The sequence below is a fragment of the Microcaecilia unicolor genome, chromosome 2, assembly GCF_901765095.1.
Source record: "Microcaecilia unicolor chromosome 2, aMicUni1.1, whole genome shotgun sequence".
NCBI lineage: Eukaryota > Metazoa > Chordata > Amphibia > Gymnophiona > Siphonopidae > Microcaecilia > Microcaecilia unicolor.
Genome location: NC_044032.1, coordinates 631,074,444 through 631,089,672, shown reverse-complemented (window position 1 = coordinate 631,089,672; position 15,229 = coordinate 631,074,444). Strand labels below are relative to the sequence as shown.

Here is a 15,229-nt window from a genome sequence, read left to right as displayed (position 1 = left end):
GAGGTGGCAGCGGCGGCAGGTGGGCTGGGCTCGCATTGCCTCCAGCCTTCCCTTGCCTTCCCTCTCAATGTCCCACCCTCCTCTGACATCATTTAGTCTTTACGCGAGGGTGGGACACTGAGAGGGAAGGGAACACCGGAGGTGAGATGACGTCAGCATGTTACGAACCCAGCCAGCCAGAGAAGCAGAGGTACAAATTATATAGATCAAACCTATAAATGGCAAGTGACCGACTCACCTGCAAATGCGCAGTAGAGACTTCCCTCTCTGTCCCGCCCCCGCGTCAAGACGTGATGACGGGGAAGGGGGGCGGGACAGAGAGGGAAACTGCGCTGAAGGGGAGGGAGGGAACCGCTGACGTCGCTACCCGCTCCCCCCCCCCCAAGGTAGCCGCTACCGCCCCCCCACCCCCGGAGTCGCCACCACCCCCCCCTTCACCAGGCCCGGGCCCTCTCTTCGTATTGAACTTACAGCAGCGCCGAAACAGCAGCAAGCAGCTCAGCTTCAGCTCCCGTCGGCCTTCCTTCCCTGCCTGTGCCCCGCCCTCGCCGACGTGACGTCACACGAGGGCGAGGCACAGGCAGTGAAGGAAGGCCAACGGGAGCTACTGCTTGCTGCTGTTTCGGCGCTGCTGTAAGTTGAATAACGAAGAGAGGGCCCGGGCCGGGTGAAGGGGGGGGGTGGTGGCGACTCCGGCGTGGGGGGGGGCGGTAGCGGCTACCTTGGGGGGGGGAGGGGACATGGGACGTCTCAGAAGGAGGGGGGCCTTGGAGCTGGGAGGGAGGGAGGGAAGGAAGGGGGCCTGGGGAGCTGGGGGGGCCTGGGGCCTTGGAACTGGGAGGGAGGGAAGGGGGCCTTGGGAGCTGGGGGGGCCTTGGGAGCTGGGGGGGCCTGGGGCCTTGGAACTGGGTGGGAGGGAGGGCGGGGGGGACTTGCAGCTGGGAAGGGGGGAGGACTGGAGCCTTGGAGCTGGGAGGGAGGGCAGGGGGGCCCTTACAGTTGTGAGGGAGAGCAGGGGGCCTTGGAACTGGGAGGGAGGGAGCTGGGGGGGCCTGGGGCCTTGGAACTGGGAGGGAGGGCGAGGGGCCTTGCAGCTGAGAAGGGGGGAGGACTGGAGCCTTGGAGCTGGAGGGCAGGGGGGCTGTTACAGTTGTGAGGGAGAGCAGGGGGCCTTGGAACTGGGAGGGCGGGAGGGCAGGGGGCCTTGGGAGCTGGAGGGGAGGGCCTGGGGCCTTGGAACTGGGAGGGAGGGAGGGCAGGGGGCCTTGGGAGCTGGGGGGAGGGCCTGGGGCCTTGGAACTGGGAGGGAGGGCGGGCAGGCAGGGGGCCTTGCAGCTGGGAAGGGGGGAGGACTGGAGCCTTGGAGCTGGGAGGGACCTTGCAGCTGGGAAGGGGGGAGGACTGGAGCCTTGGAGCTGGGAGGGAGGGCAGGGGGGCCCTTACAGTTGTGAGGGAATGGGGCCCCTTACAGTTGTGAGGGAGAGCAGGGGGCCTTGGAACTGGGAGGGAGGGAAGGGGGCCTTGGGAGCTGGGGGGGAGGGCCTTGGAACTGGGAGGGAGGGAGGGCAGGGGGCCTTGCAGCTGGGAAGGGGGGAGGACTGGAGCCTTGGAGCTGGGAGGGAGGGACAGAGGGGGCCTTGGAGCTGGCAGGGAAGGAGGATGGCAGGGGCTTTGCAGCTGCAACGGGAGGGGGGCCTTGGGGAAAAAAAACATTCCAATACCCGCCCGTTTTTACGGGCTTAACGGCTAGTAGTAACATAGTAGATGACGGCAGAGAAAGACCTGTACGGTCCATCCAGTCTGCCCAACAAGATAAACTGATATGTGCTACTTTATGTGTATACCTGACCTTGATTTGTATCTGCCATTTTCACACCACAGACTGTAGAAGTCTGCCCAGCACTAGCCCTGCCTCCCACCACCGGCTCTGCCACCCAATCTCCGCTAAGCTTCAGAGGATCCATTCCTTCTGAACAGGATTCCTTTATGTTTATCCCACACATTTTTGAATTCTGTTACCATTTTCATTTCCACCACCTCCCGCGGGAGGGCATTCCAAGTATTCACCACTCTCTCCGTGAAAAAATAATTCCTGACATTTTTCTTGTCTGCCCCCCTTCAATCTCATTTCATGTACTCTAGTTCTACCGCCTTCCCATCTCCGGAAAAGGTTAATACCTTTCAAATATTTGAACGTCTGTATCATATCACGCCTGTTTCTCCTTTCCTCCAGGGTATACATGTTCAGGTCTGCAAGTCTCTCCTCATATGTCTTGTAACGCAAATCCCATACCATTTTTGTAGCTTTTCTTTGCACCGCTTCAATTCTTTTTACATCCTTAACAAGATACGGCCTCCAAAACTGAACACAAAACTGAACACAATACTTCAAGTGGGGCCTCACCAAAGACTTACAGGGGCATCAACACCTCCTTTCTTCTGCTGGTCACACCTCTCTCTATACAGCCTAGCAACCTTCTAGCTACGGTCACCGCCTTGTCACACTGTTTCATCGCCTTCAGATCCTCAGATACTATCACCCCAAGATCCCTCTCCCCGTCTGTACATATCAGACTCTCACCGCCTAACACATACGTCTCCCGTGGATTTCTACACCCTAAGTGCATCACTTTGCATTTCTTCGCATTGAATTTTAATTGCCAAACCTTAGACCATTCTTCTAACTTTTCAGATCCTTTTTCATGTTTTCCACTCCCTCCCGGGTGTCCAGTCTGTTACAAATCTTAGTATCATCGGCAAACTTTACCTTCTAACCCTTCGGCAATGTCACTCACAAATATATTGAACAGAATCGGCCCCAGCACTGATCCCTGAGGCACTCCACTACTCACCTTTTCCTCATCCGAGCGAACTCCATTAACCACCACCCTCTGGCGTCTGTCCGTCAACCAATTCCTAATCCAGTTCACCACTTCGGGTCCTATCTTCAGCCTGTTAAGTTTATTCAAGAGCCTCCTGTGGGGAACCGTGTCAAAAGCTTTGCTGAAATCTAAGTAGATTACGTCAATAGCACGTCCATGATTCAATTCTCCGGTCACCTAGCCAAAGAATTCAATGAGATTCGTTTGGCACGATTTACCTTTGGTAAAACCATGTTGTCTCGGATCTTGTACTATTATAAAAGGCCCGTTTCGGTAGGCAATAAAACGGGTGCTAGCAAGGTAATCCCCCCTCCCTCCCTCCCGAGTTCCAGACCCCCCTCCCTCCCTCCTGAGTTCCAGACCCCCCTCCCCAGACCCCTCCCTTCCTTCCTTTCCTTCCATCTGAGTTCCAGACTAGAGAGCTGCACGGGAACGGGGTTCGTGGGAATCCCACGGAACCCGCGGGATTCCCGCAGGGATGGAGGCAGTTCCTGCGGGGTTCCCACAGGGATGGGAGCAGTTCTGCGGGGTTCCTGCGGGGACGGAGGCAGTTCCTTCAGGGTTCCCGCGGGGATGGAAGCAGGTCAGTGGGATTCCCGTGGAAGTATAAGCTGCACCTGCACCAGCCTCTCATCTACCGAATACCAAGTTCTTTGAGTGCTGTCTCCTCCTCTTCCTCTTCATCCTTGCTTTAACAGCACAAATGTGGAAAGTCTTCCATTAAGGAGGTGGTAGAGTGGAGGAGTGGCCTAGTGGTTAGGGTGGTGGACTTTGTTCCTGAGGAACTGAGTTTGATTCCCCGGCACAGGCAGCTCCTTGTGACTCTGGGCAAGTCACTTAACCCTCCATTGCCTGCCGCATTGAGCCTGCCATGAGTGGGAAAGTGCGGGATACAAATGTAACAAAATAAATAAATAAATAAAATAAATAATGACGGAATTCAAAAAGGCATGGGATGAACACAGAGGATCTCTAATTAGAAAATGGAAGTTATATAAAACCTAACCTTAAATGGCTGCATGTGTGTGGATGTGTCGAGTGACGTTTAGATGGCGACTCTGGCTGTGATGAACTAGGGCTGATACCTGGCAGACTTGTATGGTCTGTGTCTCGTACATGGCAATCTGGTTTAGGATGGGCTGGAAAGGGCTTAGACAGCAACTTCAGTGGCTGGAACATGAGGACAGTGCTGGACAGACTTTTATGGTCTGTGTCCCACAAATGAGAAGACGAATAGACTGGAGTGGGCTTCAACGGCAATTCCAGTAGTTGTAACATAAGGATAGAGCCAGATAGACTTCTGTGGTCTTTGTTCCAGAAACACGAAAGAAAGACCATAATCAAGTATATAATATCACACTCGTTGATTTAATGATGAATTGATAATGAGTGTGACTATTGGGCAGAGTGGATGGACCGTTCAGGTCTATTTACTGTCACTTACTATGTTACTATTAATCCTCTTTGCTCCCAGGCTGGTGCACAGACCTCAGCTCTGACACAGGCATGAGAATCAGATGTTACCTAACCTACTGGCGTGTGCATGTGGCGACCTCTCAGCACACAATGCCAGTGAATCAGAGACAAATCTTACATGTGCGCACCAGAGTGTTCCAAGTTCCAACTTCCGTTCCTTCCTTGCCTACAGTGCTGTGGCTCAAATCGAGAGACAGACTGAGGGAGCTGACTGGAATTTTCTTTTATGTACCATTACATTTTTACGGGGATGGGTTAAATTCTTGCGGGGATGGGTAAGATTCCAGTGGGGACAGGTGAGGACGGGTAAGATTCCAACAGGGACGGGCGGGGATGGGTAAGATTTCTGTCCCCATGCAACTCTCTATTCCAGACTCCCGTCCCTCCCTCCCTTCTGAGTTCAGACCCCCCCCCCCTCCCACTCCTAACCTTTTGCAGCTGTTCCTTTTTAGGTGGTTTTATTTGTATTCTATTTTCTTCAGTTGTTAAGTCAAATTTGATCACATAATGACCACTTTTGTACCTCGTCCTCTCTGGCTCGCTCTCAGTCTCTGCTCTTCAATCAATGTGATCCGGGCCGCCGGTAAGCACACCACACAGCTGCCTTCATGCTCCCAAGCTCTCCCTCTGCTGCCTGCAACATCCCGCGATTCCCGCCTATGCGCTACAGGAAACTGCTGCACACTTGGGCCCGGAAGTTGAAACAATAAAGCTGTGCAGGGTGGGCCATGGCAGGGAGCATGCAGGGACTGGAGCGGGAGCCGGCCCGGGACTCGGGAGGGATGGGACAGGAAAGGAGGACTGAGGACATGATGCACTCAAGCACGGCGCCACCAGCCCACCCCACCACTGCCTAAGTTTGGGCTTCTTTGGCGATGGCGGCTCAGCTTCGGGATTGGAAGCTTCTCTGTGCTCTGCCTCTCTGTTGCAGCATGATGCTGGAAACTGAACAGAGCAGAGCCATAGGGAAGGCTTCCAACGGTGAAGGCAGTGTCTGCACACGGAGACAGAGTCAGTCCAGAACATTGAAGGAGCCAGGTAGGAGGCGGAGCAAGCGGGCGGACTGACAGCACAGCGGAGCAGCAGGGCAAGGAGTCGGGATGGATGGTGCAGGGAGGGAGCGATCACGTCACATGCCACTGCCAAATTATTGGGGGTGCTTCAGCACCCACAGCATCCACAGAGTCGGCGCCTATGCTGACAGCTGATTCCCAGGCAGGGGGAGGAATAGGGAAACAGGCTCCGCGTGTTTCCCTACTCCTCCCCTTGCCTGGGAATCAGCTGTCAGTGATGTTACTGATGTCAGTGCATTCTAAGCTGCCTGTGCAAGAACTCCTAGACCTGATTACTCAAGTGACCCTGAATTACCCTAGGCTGGTGATCATGGAAGACTTCAAGCTACACATCAAAACTCCAGATACCACCACAGCTGCCTTCTTGGACACGATGACAGCACTAGGATTTACACAGGTGATCAATTCTCCAACCCACGAAAAGGGTCACATACTAGACTTGGGATCCACGGTCCCAGGCAGGTTAGAACGTTGGAGGTGAGTATTATTATATAGGATTTCTGTTCGAATGAGACCTTTCGCCATCACCATCCATTTCTTCCTAGATTCTACAGTGAGGTCATAATCTGGGTTTCATGACATCACAATCTGTAAGAATGCACTTGAGATATCACAAAACCAGGTTGACAGTGGTGAGTGCAGCACGTTGGTGAGCTGTCACGTATCTTTGAAGGAGAGAGAATACATTTTTCTCCCTCAGTCTTGCTGCATACCTTCAAGTGGAGGTGGAGAAGAAAAGGAACAGAGCAGAAGATGGATGGGATGGTGGAGGGGGGGGGGGGAAGATGGAGAACAGAGCAGGAGATGGATGAGACTGTAGGGAGAAGGGGATCAGAGCAGAAGATGACTGGGACTCGGTGATTGAATGGGAGTGTTTTGGAGAGCGGAGCAGATAATTATGGATGGGAGAGATGGAGTGTGAATCTCAAGGGTATAGTGATTACTTGGCAATTGGTAGGTATGAGTGAGGGTATATTGATGGGCTGGGAGAACGAGTGATGGTTTGAAATGGGGGGTGGCATAAGAGAAAGGAGATGATGTGTGGGGAAAGGTTGAGACATTGTGTGAATGACCTGGAAGAATGGAGAGAGGATGAGAAGCATTGAAAAGGGATGGGGATACTGAGGAGGGGGATATTTATTTACTTAATATATTTATAACCTGCCTATCCAGTCATCTAGGCAAGGTACAATAAAACACTCATAAAAAACATAAACAGCACAAAATCATACAGACAATAAAAGCCGGCAAACCTCAAAACCTAACCATCAATCAAACGCTCTGGAGAAAAAACAGGTTTTCAACCATTTCTTGATATGAGAGGAAGGGGATGGATCTCTGAAGGGGTTGAGTGAGGGTAGAAATGGGATTATCTCTGGCTAGGACAACAAGACAAACAGAAACAACAGGACGTGAAGGATACGGAGAATTCTAATGACTCATCATCAAGTAGTGGTGAGGGCTCCTCTGATAACAGTAAAAGAAACAATTTTTTAGGGGCAAGAAGAGCAAGAGGAAGGGGGAACAGAAGAGGAAGGAACAATCAACGAAACAGACCCTGGACGAGGTCCCAAAGGACGGAAAATCAGTGGTGATCAACTTATCGAATAAGATCTTAACCCCGGAAGAGGAAAGTGTACTGAGTAGAGGCCTCTCGTTTGTGCCCACTCTATCTTTTGACGAGTTCCAGTTTAATGTGGACTTAGAAAAATTTCTAAGGAAATTACAGTTACGGGCGTTTTTTGGTACTGGATCTGTATATGAAGATAGGACTATCATCAAACCGAGATCAACATGGATTCCACCAGGGTAAATTGATCCGGCCATTATTACACTTAAGGATCTTTTACTCAAAGATATTGAAAAGATGAAAAAAAATTTTCAATTAAAACACGATCATACAATCTCACGTACCCAGAATACATGGTGCTCGTGAACCTGAAAAATGACCACAAAATTGTCATTAAAAAGGCAGATAAGGGGGGCACAATAATTATACAGAACGTTGAAGACTATGAGGCATATTTTCAAAGCACTTTGGGAGGCTAAGTTCCATAGGTTTCTATGGAACTTTGGGAGGCTAAGTGCTTTGAAAATGAGCCTCATCGTACAAGAAGGGTTACGTCAGTTGGAGGATACTAATTTTATACTAATTTATATAATTTAGCCCAACTAAAAGGCTACAATCCATGATAAGGAAAATCACAAATAAGGGCCTTCAAGAGGGTTACATCACCGCGAAAGATAAAACAATTTTGGATAGATTTGACCAAGTGACACCTATCATGTATTTTGTTCCTAAAATACACAAAAATGCAGAAAAACCACCAGGCAGGCCGATATTATCGTCCAGAGAGTCCGTTTTGGAACCCCTCTCTATGTTCATAGATGCCTTTCTTAAACCAGAAGTCCAGAAAGGATCTTCCTTTATTAGAGATACTACCCATTTCTTGAACAAGCTAGAACAAATTGATTGGAATAGTGAAGAGTTCATTATGGTCACACTTGACATAGGGATCACTCTACACTTCTATACCTCAGGATGAAGCACTTCGAGTAGTGAATAAGTGCTAGAGAAGAGAGAAAAACCACTCTTCATCCCCACAGACTTCCTTATGAAACTGACGAAACTTGCCATCACTGAGAACATTTTTCTCTTTAACAACACCTATTACCTGCAAACTAGCGGGGTAGCGATGGGGGCGACGTGTGCCCCCTCCATCGCTAACCTTTTTATGAATGTGTTTGAAAAGGAATGGTTAGAGAACTCACCCTTCACGCAGAGGATCCACAAGTGGTGGAGATATATAGATGATTGCTTTATGCTTTAGAAGGGAACTTCCAGTGAACTGATCATGTTCATAGATTGGATAAACAGCTGTGATGATCGCATTCAATTTACCCATCAGTCATCTAAAATATTGATTCATTTTCTTGATGTTGAAATTACAATACAAAATGCCCGTTGCCATATGAGAGACTTTGAAAAACCTACAGATAGGAACACCTTCTTACACAATACGAGTTGTCATCCTGTACAATTAAAAAATAGTCTACTACTATCGCAAATGTTAAGAATCAGAAGGATCTGTTCAGACAAAGACTCATAAAAACACCAAGCAAAGAACCTGTCAAAGAAACTTGCACAAAGAGGGTATTCAATGCCCATCATCAAGAGAGCATATAAGCGGTCAAAATACAATAATAGAGAATTGTTATTGGAAGGGGCTTTATGATAGGGAGAAAGAAGAAAATCTATGCACGATGGTCATGAAATATACATCTGCGAGTCCGGTGATCTCTAAGCTAGTAAAAAAACACTGGGAAATAGTACAATCAAATCCCATGAGGCTTATTTTCAAAGCACTTAGCCTCCCAAAGTTCCATAGAAACCTATGGAACTTAGCCTCCCAAAGTGCTTTGAAAATATGCCTCCATGTTTGCCAACTCACATTTACGTATAGCATATGTGAGAGGAAGGAACCTTAAAGCAGAACTGAGTCCCACAGCCCTTCCATTAGACAGGAACATCAAGAGAAAGATCGTTGGCCACTACAAATGTGGCACTTGTCAGATCTGCAAGATCACAGTGGAAACGAAAGAGTTTAAAGACCATTTAAATGGAAAATGTTATCCTCTGTTTCATTTTTCGAACTGCAGAACAGAATATGTAGTTTATGTAATTGAATGCCCATGCCACAAACTTTATATTGGTATGACAACCAGAGCATTAAAGACCAGAATTCTGGAACATAGATCGAATATCGCCAGAAATAACACTAAGGAACCCCTAGTAGAACACTGCAAAGCATATAACCACAAATTTGAGGATCTGAAATGTTGCAAAAGAATCAGCGTGGTGGCAATGGAAAACTTTTACTTCAGAGAAAGTAAGCCAAGTGGACTTTTAAATTGAAAACACTAGAACCGAAGGGATTAAACAGCAAAATAGAGTGGCATGCGTTCTATTGAACCAGTAGCTTTGTCAGATTTTAAGAAACTTTTGTGTCACTATGACGTATAGATCAGCTGATCATTGAGTCATCATACAGCTGATATGGATATCCTACTTATAGGGCACGTTTGGCGTGTGACGTAACAGTGCCATTTTGAAAAAAGATCTTTGACCTGAAAGTATGTAAACCGGCGTATTTAGGCAAGAACTTTTAGAGTGTTGTTTGGAAATGCATTTTCTTGACTGAATTTTTATTTTTTAGATTGAAAAAGGAAAGCAGAACTCTTGAAGAAACCACGTAACGGTGAAACGGTGGCACCGTAGGACACAAGCTAAGTGTTGCATTTCATTGTTCTGGCGCTTTCCCACATTTAAAATTGGTAGTAGTCAGAATTGCTAGACTTTAAATTTCACATTAAGCACTATTATAGCATTAAAAAATTAAAAACTAGTGTCCTTCATATTTGAGCAAGATTTAGATGCAGTCAAACGATTATTCTTTAGGAATGTAAAGTCCCTCTTTTGTGGGGCAAAGGTATGGATGTACTCAGATGTTGCCAAGCAGACGCAGGAAAGAAGAAGGGCATTTTTAGCCATAAGAAAGGAGGCCCTAGAAATAGGTGCCTCTTTTTACCTGAATTATCCCTGTAAGTGTGTAATAAAGTACCTGGGGCTTAAGTACATCTTCTTCAATCCTGAGCATTTGAAAACATTTGTAGATTCAAAGAAACTTTCTGTAACTTAAGTATCTAACATTGGGTTGAGTTAATTAGAATTCTGGAAGGCATGTAAAGGCTATATACATGTTTAAACTATACCTTAAGTTTTCTTTCTCCTGGAATATTGAGTAACCTCCCTTCCCCATAAATTTGTGGTCTAAAGAAGATATATACGAATTTTGGTTGTACTTTTCTGCAGCAATTATGGTTATCTGTATTTCTTTACAAGTGTTATCACTTGGATGTAATGTATTTAAAAAAAAATAAAAATAAAATAAAAACATTAAAAACGAAGAATTTAAAAATCCCTATGATAGAAACAAGCCAATGGCTCATTTATACTTCCATTGAGAACCTGGGACGTGAGGTCCGACAGGTTTCTGAGGGATTCTCTTCACATATAAAAAATTTTTGTAGCCATTGAGCCACTTTTTAGCAGTGTCATTGTCTGTCTAGTATTAGTTTACTCTATTATTGACACTGGTTATACTGCACAATTGTTTGGAGTGCGCTTCTTATCTTTCCCCCTAAACCAACCTCTCCTCCTCCCCCATTCTCTATTTCTGTGGATAACACTCTCATCCTTCCTGTCTCATCAGCTCATAACCTTGGGGTCATCTTCGACTCCTCCCTCTCCTTCTCTGCACATATTCAGCAGACCTCTAAAACCTGTCGTTTCTTTCTCTACTAGTAAAAAAGGCCCGTTTCCGACACAAATGAAACGGGCGCTAGCAAGGTTTTCCTCGGAGTGTGTATGTTTGAGAGAGTGTGTGTGAGAGTGATTGTGTGAGAGAGAGTGAATGTGTGAGTGTATGTGTGGGACAAAGAGAGAGTGAGACTGGGTACGAGTGTGTCTGTGAGAGAGAGTGTGTGTGTGAGAATGAGACTGTGTGCCATGGGCCCCCTCCCTCCCTTCCTCCCAGTTCCAGGGTCATCCCCCTCCCTCCCTCTGAGTTCCAGGGTCGTCCCCCCTCCCTCCCTCCCTCCGAGTTCCAGGGTCGTCCGTCCCCTCCCTCCCTCCCTCCCTCCGAGTTCCAGGGTCATCCCCTCCCTCCCTCCAAGTTCCAGGGTCGTCCCCCCTCCCTCCGAGTTCCACGGTCATCCCCTCTCTCCCTCCCTCCGATTTCCTGGGTCGTCCCCCCTCCCTCCGAGTTCCAGGGTCATTGTCCCCTCCCTCCCTCCCTCCAAGCTCCAGGGTCATCCCCTCCCTCCCTCCGAGTTCCAGGGTCATCCCCTCCCTCCCTCCGAGGTTCAGGTTCCCCCTCCAAGTTTCAGGGTCCCCCCTCCCTCCCTCTGTCTGAGTTTCAGGGTCCCCCTCCCTCCCAGTTCCAGGATCCCCCCCTCGGAACGCGACATCACACGCATGAGCATTGGAGCCGACTACGTGGGTGCTGTGGGTGCTTGAGCACCCCCAATATTGAGAAAATTCCTTGTATGTGTCCAGGGAGGGGTTATTTCCATTGGGCTTAGCACCCCCAATAATTTTGAAAAGTTGGCTCCTATGCGCATGAGGGTGTCATCGTCCCTCCCTCCCTTCCTCCCTCCCTCCCTCCCTCCCTTCCAGTTCCAGGCCCCCTACCTCCAAATTTTAAAAGTCATCTTCACTTACGAAGTCGGGTTTACGGCGGCCGGCAGCAGCGATAATAGGCATGCAGGCTTGGCCCTTATCTCTCTCTCAGCTCTGGTCCCGCCCTCATTTCCTGTTTCCGCACGGTTACTGCTGGGTTAGCATGGGAGCACTTTCCACCAGCTCAATGGGTGGTTGTAAGGGCTCCTCACCGAAATGGCCGTGCGGTAAGTGATTCACTTACCGCACAGCCATTTCTTTTCAAAGAAAAATCCTGGGCTTTTACCTGCTGCGGTAAAAGGGGGCCTCAGTGCATGCCAAAAACATGCATTGATGCTAGCGAAGGCCCCTTTCATCACAGATTATTAAAATGGCCCCTTAGGGAATTAACCCCTTTAAGAGTGCCAGTGGGTGATTTTATGATCGTAGGGGATACCTCTCCAATGTGAAAAGAGCTGAGACTGCCTACTTATTCCTCATAGCCCACTAAACAGCTTTCAAAGAGAGATGATTTTCAGCACTACTGAGATGAATTTGAACTGACAACACCAAGGCGAACAACCGTGGCCTTGGGCTAATCTGTAGCATTTTTATTTTAATTTTGACTGAAATTATCAAATGTTTGGTAACAAATCTGAGCATATAATAAATGTGATATTCCTTTCAATAAGTCGTTTTAAGGTACAGCATGAAATACAAAGTCTACTTTAGGTAAACAAGCTTGACAGTGCACTGTCTGGTGCACCCAAATTATTCTATGAAATAAAAATTTTGCAATAATAAAACTTGTGCTGTTGTTTCTTCCCACAGAATAACAGCTTTAATAAATCAGACTGCACTCACAGTTCTTCCTGGACGTGTTCGTCAAAGCTCCAAGCCTAACACTTCGTATTGATGCTTTTGGGATTGAAGACCAAAAGTTTATTTCAAGTGCATTATTTGCTGTAAATATTTAACAGTGGTGAGCTCGGACTTTGAACCTTGACTTCTAAAGTACTGCAGTCATGTAAGCTTGTGTTTTCATGGGCTGTTCATTTGCATTCCAAACTTTTTGAGAAGATACAAACTTTGGCGCTAGAAATGAATTTGGGAGCATTTTCATCTGCATTCCAAAAATACCATATCTAGGTTATGATTATGTACAGGGCTAATATGCAGAGAAAGTTAGGATTTAAGGAGTCGGTTCTCCCACTTGAAGGCCAGAGTCAATAGCTGTTCATAGACTACTCCATGATATTCTGATCTCACTTGGCTTCCATGACTCCATTCTATCTTGGTTCTCCTATCTTACCCATTGCACCTTTAGCATTTCTATTGGAGGATCCTCCTCTACCACTATCCCAATGTCGACTGGTGTGCCCCAAGGCTCTTTTCTGAACTCCCTTGTTTCCTTGGTGATCTGATCTCCTCCCACAGCATACCATTCTTAGGGCCCATTTTACTAAGGTGCGCACTGAAAAATGGCCTCCACTGGTGTAGGCACCTGTTTTGGACGCATGCAGGTTAATTTTTCAGCGCGCCTGGAAAAAAAGGCCTTTTTTGTGGATGAAAATGGATGTGCGGCAAAAATTAAAACCAGCGCGCATCCGTTTTCAGCCTGAGACCTTACCACCACCCAGAGAGTTGCCCTGAGACCTTACCACCACCCAGGGAGTTAGCGGTAAGGTCTCATGCACTTACCGGGTGGTAATCGTCAGCGTGCGTAAACTGCCGATTATACTGCTGGGTAAGCGCCACGTGGTAGAAAATAGAAAATATTTTCTACCGAATGTTCTGGATCCACGTCAAAAATGGAATTACCACCTGGGGCACGCGGTAGCCAGGTGGTAGCTCCAATTTGACATGTGTTGGACGCGTGTAAGCGCCTACGCGCCTTAGTAAAAGGGCCCCTTATTGTTGATAACTTCCAAACCCACCTATCTGAACTGGAACTCAGATATTGACTTGTTTATCTGATGTCCCAGCCTGAGTGCCATTCTACCACTTTAAAATTACCATGGCCAAGACTGAATGTTTTACGTTTCCTCCTAAACTTCCTTTCGTCTTCTACATGTTTCTATATTGGTGGCTAACATAACCATTCTACTTGTCCCCTAGGCCTGCAACCTTGGGGTCATCTCCTTCACTTTTCACATTCAAGACATTGAGGCCCTGGGCAATAGTCCTTTGATAGTCCCATACTGTTGTAGAGACAGTTTTTGGAATACTTTCCAAGATAATTTTTTGTAAAAGAGAGCAGTAAGGTTCTTACTGTGAGAAAGAGGAAGATGATGGGATACGTAAAGAAAACCTTTGAGACAGGCTGATAAGAGCAGCATGACAATTCAGGTCATGTGCCAACATGCTTAGAAGTGACAGCTGCATTAGTAGCTTGTCCAGACTGTTAATGCATGACTATATCTACTATAATAAAACTCACCCTCAACGTTCTGAAGACAACGTTCTGAAGTCACTCAGTCACTCACTGAAGGGTTCATGGATTCATGGTGGTGAAGCCACAACACTGACCATGTCTCTCTGCCCCACCCTCGCATGACGGACCAATCAGAAAAAAACACCCTCAACATTCTGAAACACAAAGGACCATCACAACACCGTTCCCAGGCAACACTAGGCAACGTAAGACGGACCAATCAAAGGAAACTACGTGACAATAAGGGAGGAGCATTCCCCAGCAGAATGGCTCATTATCTGTGCAGCACGGAGAGCACAGAACCACCGCTGGAACGAGAGAAGAATATTCCTGCTGTGGGTATGTGCAAAAATTTACATTTACATTTCACCAACAGAAAGACCCCCCTCCACAAACCTCCTTGACAGACAAAACCACACACACACACAATACAACAGAAACACACCCTCAAAGCCACACTCCAATCCAACCCACTTTGCCAGCACAGCACAGCACAGCACAGCACAGCACATCCCCGAACCCCCAAGCAAAAAACAAAACAAAACAAAAAAAGAAACACATCAACAACCTGCACACACACCGCACCCTCACACACTCACACACACACACACACACACACAAAATAACTCTGTGACACATACACACACACACACACAAAAAAAAACCACATGCTAGCGCCCGTTTCATTGGTTTTGGAAACGGGCCTTTTTTACTAGTTATATAATAATATATTAAATGACAGAAGACAAAGGTCTGCCCAGTTTTATGAATGGAAAATGCTCTACACCAGTGGTTACATATGATAAGTATTGCCATACTGGGACAGACCAAAGGTCCATCAAGCCCAGCATCCTGTTTTCAACAGTGGCCAATCCAGGTCACAAGTACCTGGCAAAATCCCAAAATAGATGATAAAGGGGTATGGGAACAACAAATCATAACTGATGTTGTACATCACTTGTCTAGGGTTGCCGTGTGACTGATTAGTGCAGTGCTTCAGCCTCCTTGACCCTGATGCAGCAAAAACGAAACGCTGGCCACCGTCGGCTTGGGGCGAAAACCGTTTAACTGCCGCAGCAGCAGACAGTGTGTAGACACCAGCCATACAGATAACTGCTTTTTTGCTACTGTAGCACATTCGATG

General features: G+C 47.6%; 1 protein-coding gene across 1 annotated transcript in view; it reads right to left on the bottom strand.

Annotated features, from left to right (window-relative positions):
• LOC115461694 (malate synthase-like) overlaps positions 1-12,603 on the bottom strand; it is a 96,418-nt gene extending 83,815 nt beyond the window's left edge. Inside the window, 1 exon segment of the mRNA XM_030191719.1 lies at positions 12,516-12,603. The gene's annotated coding sequence lies outside the window, so the exon portion shown is untranslated.
• Between the last annotated feature and the right edge of the window lie 2,626 nt (positions 12,604-15,229).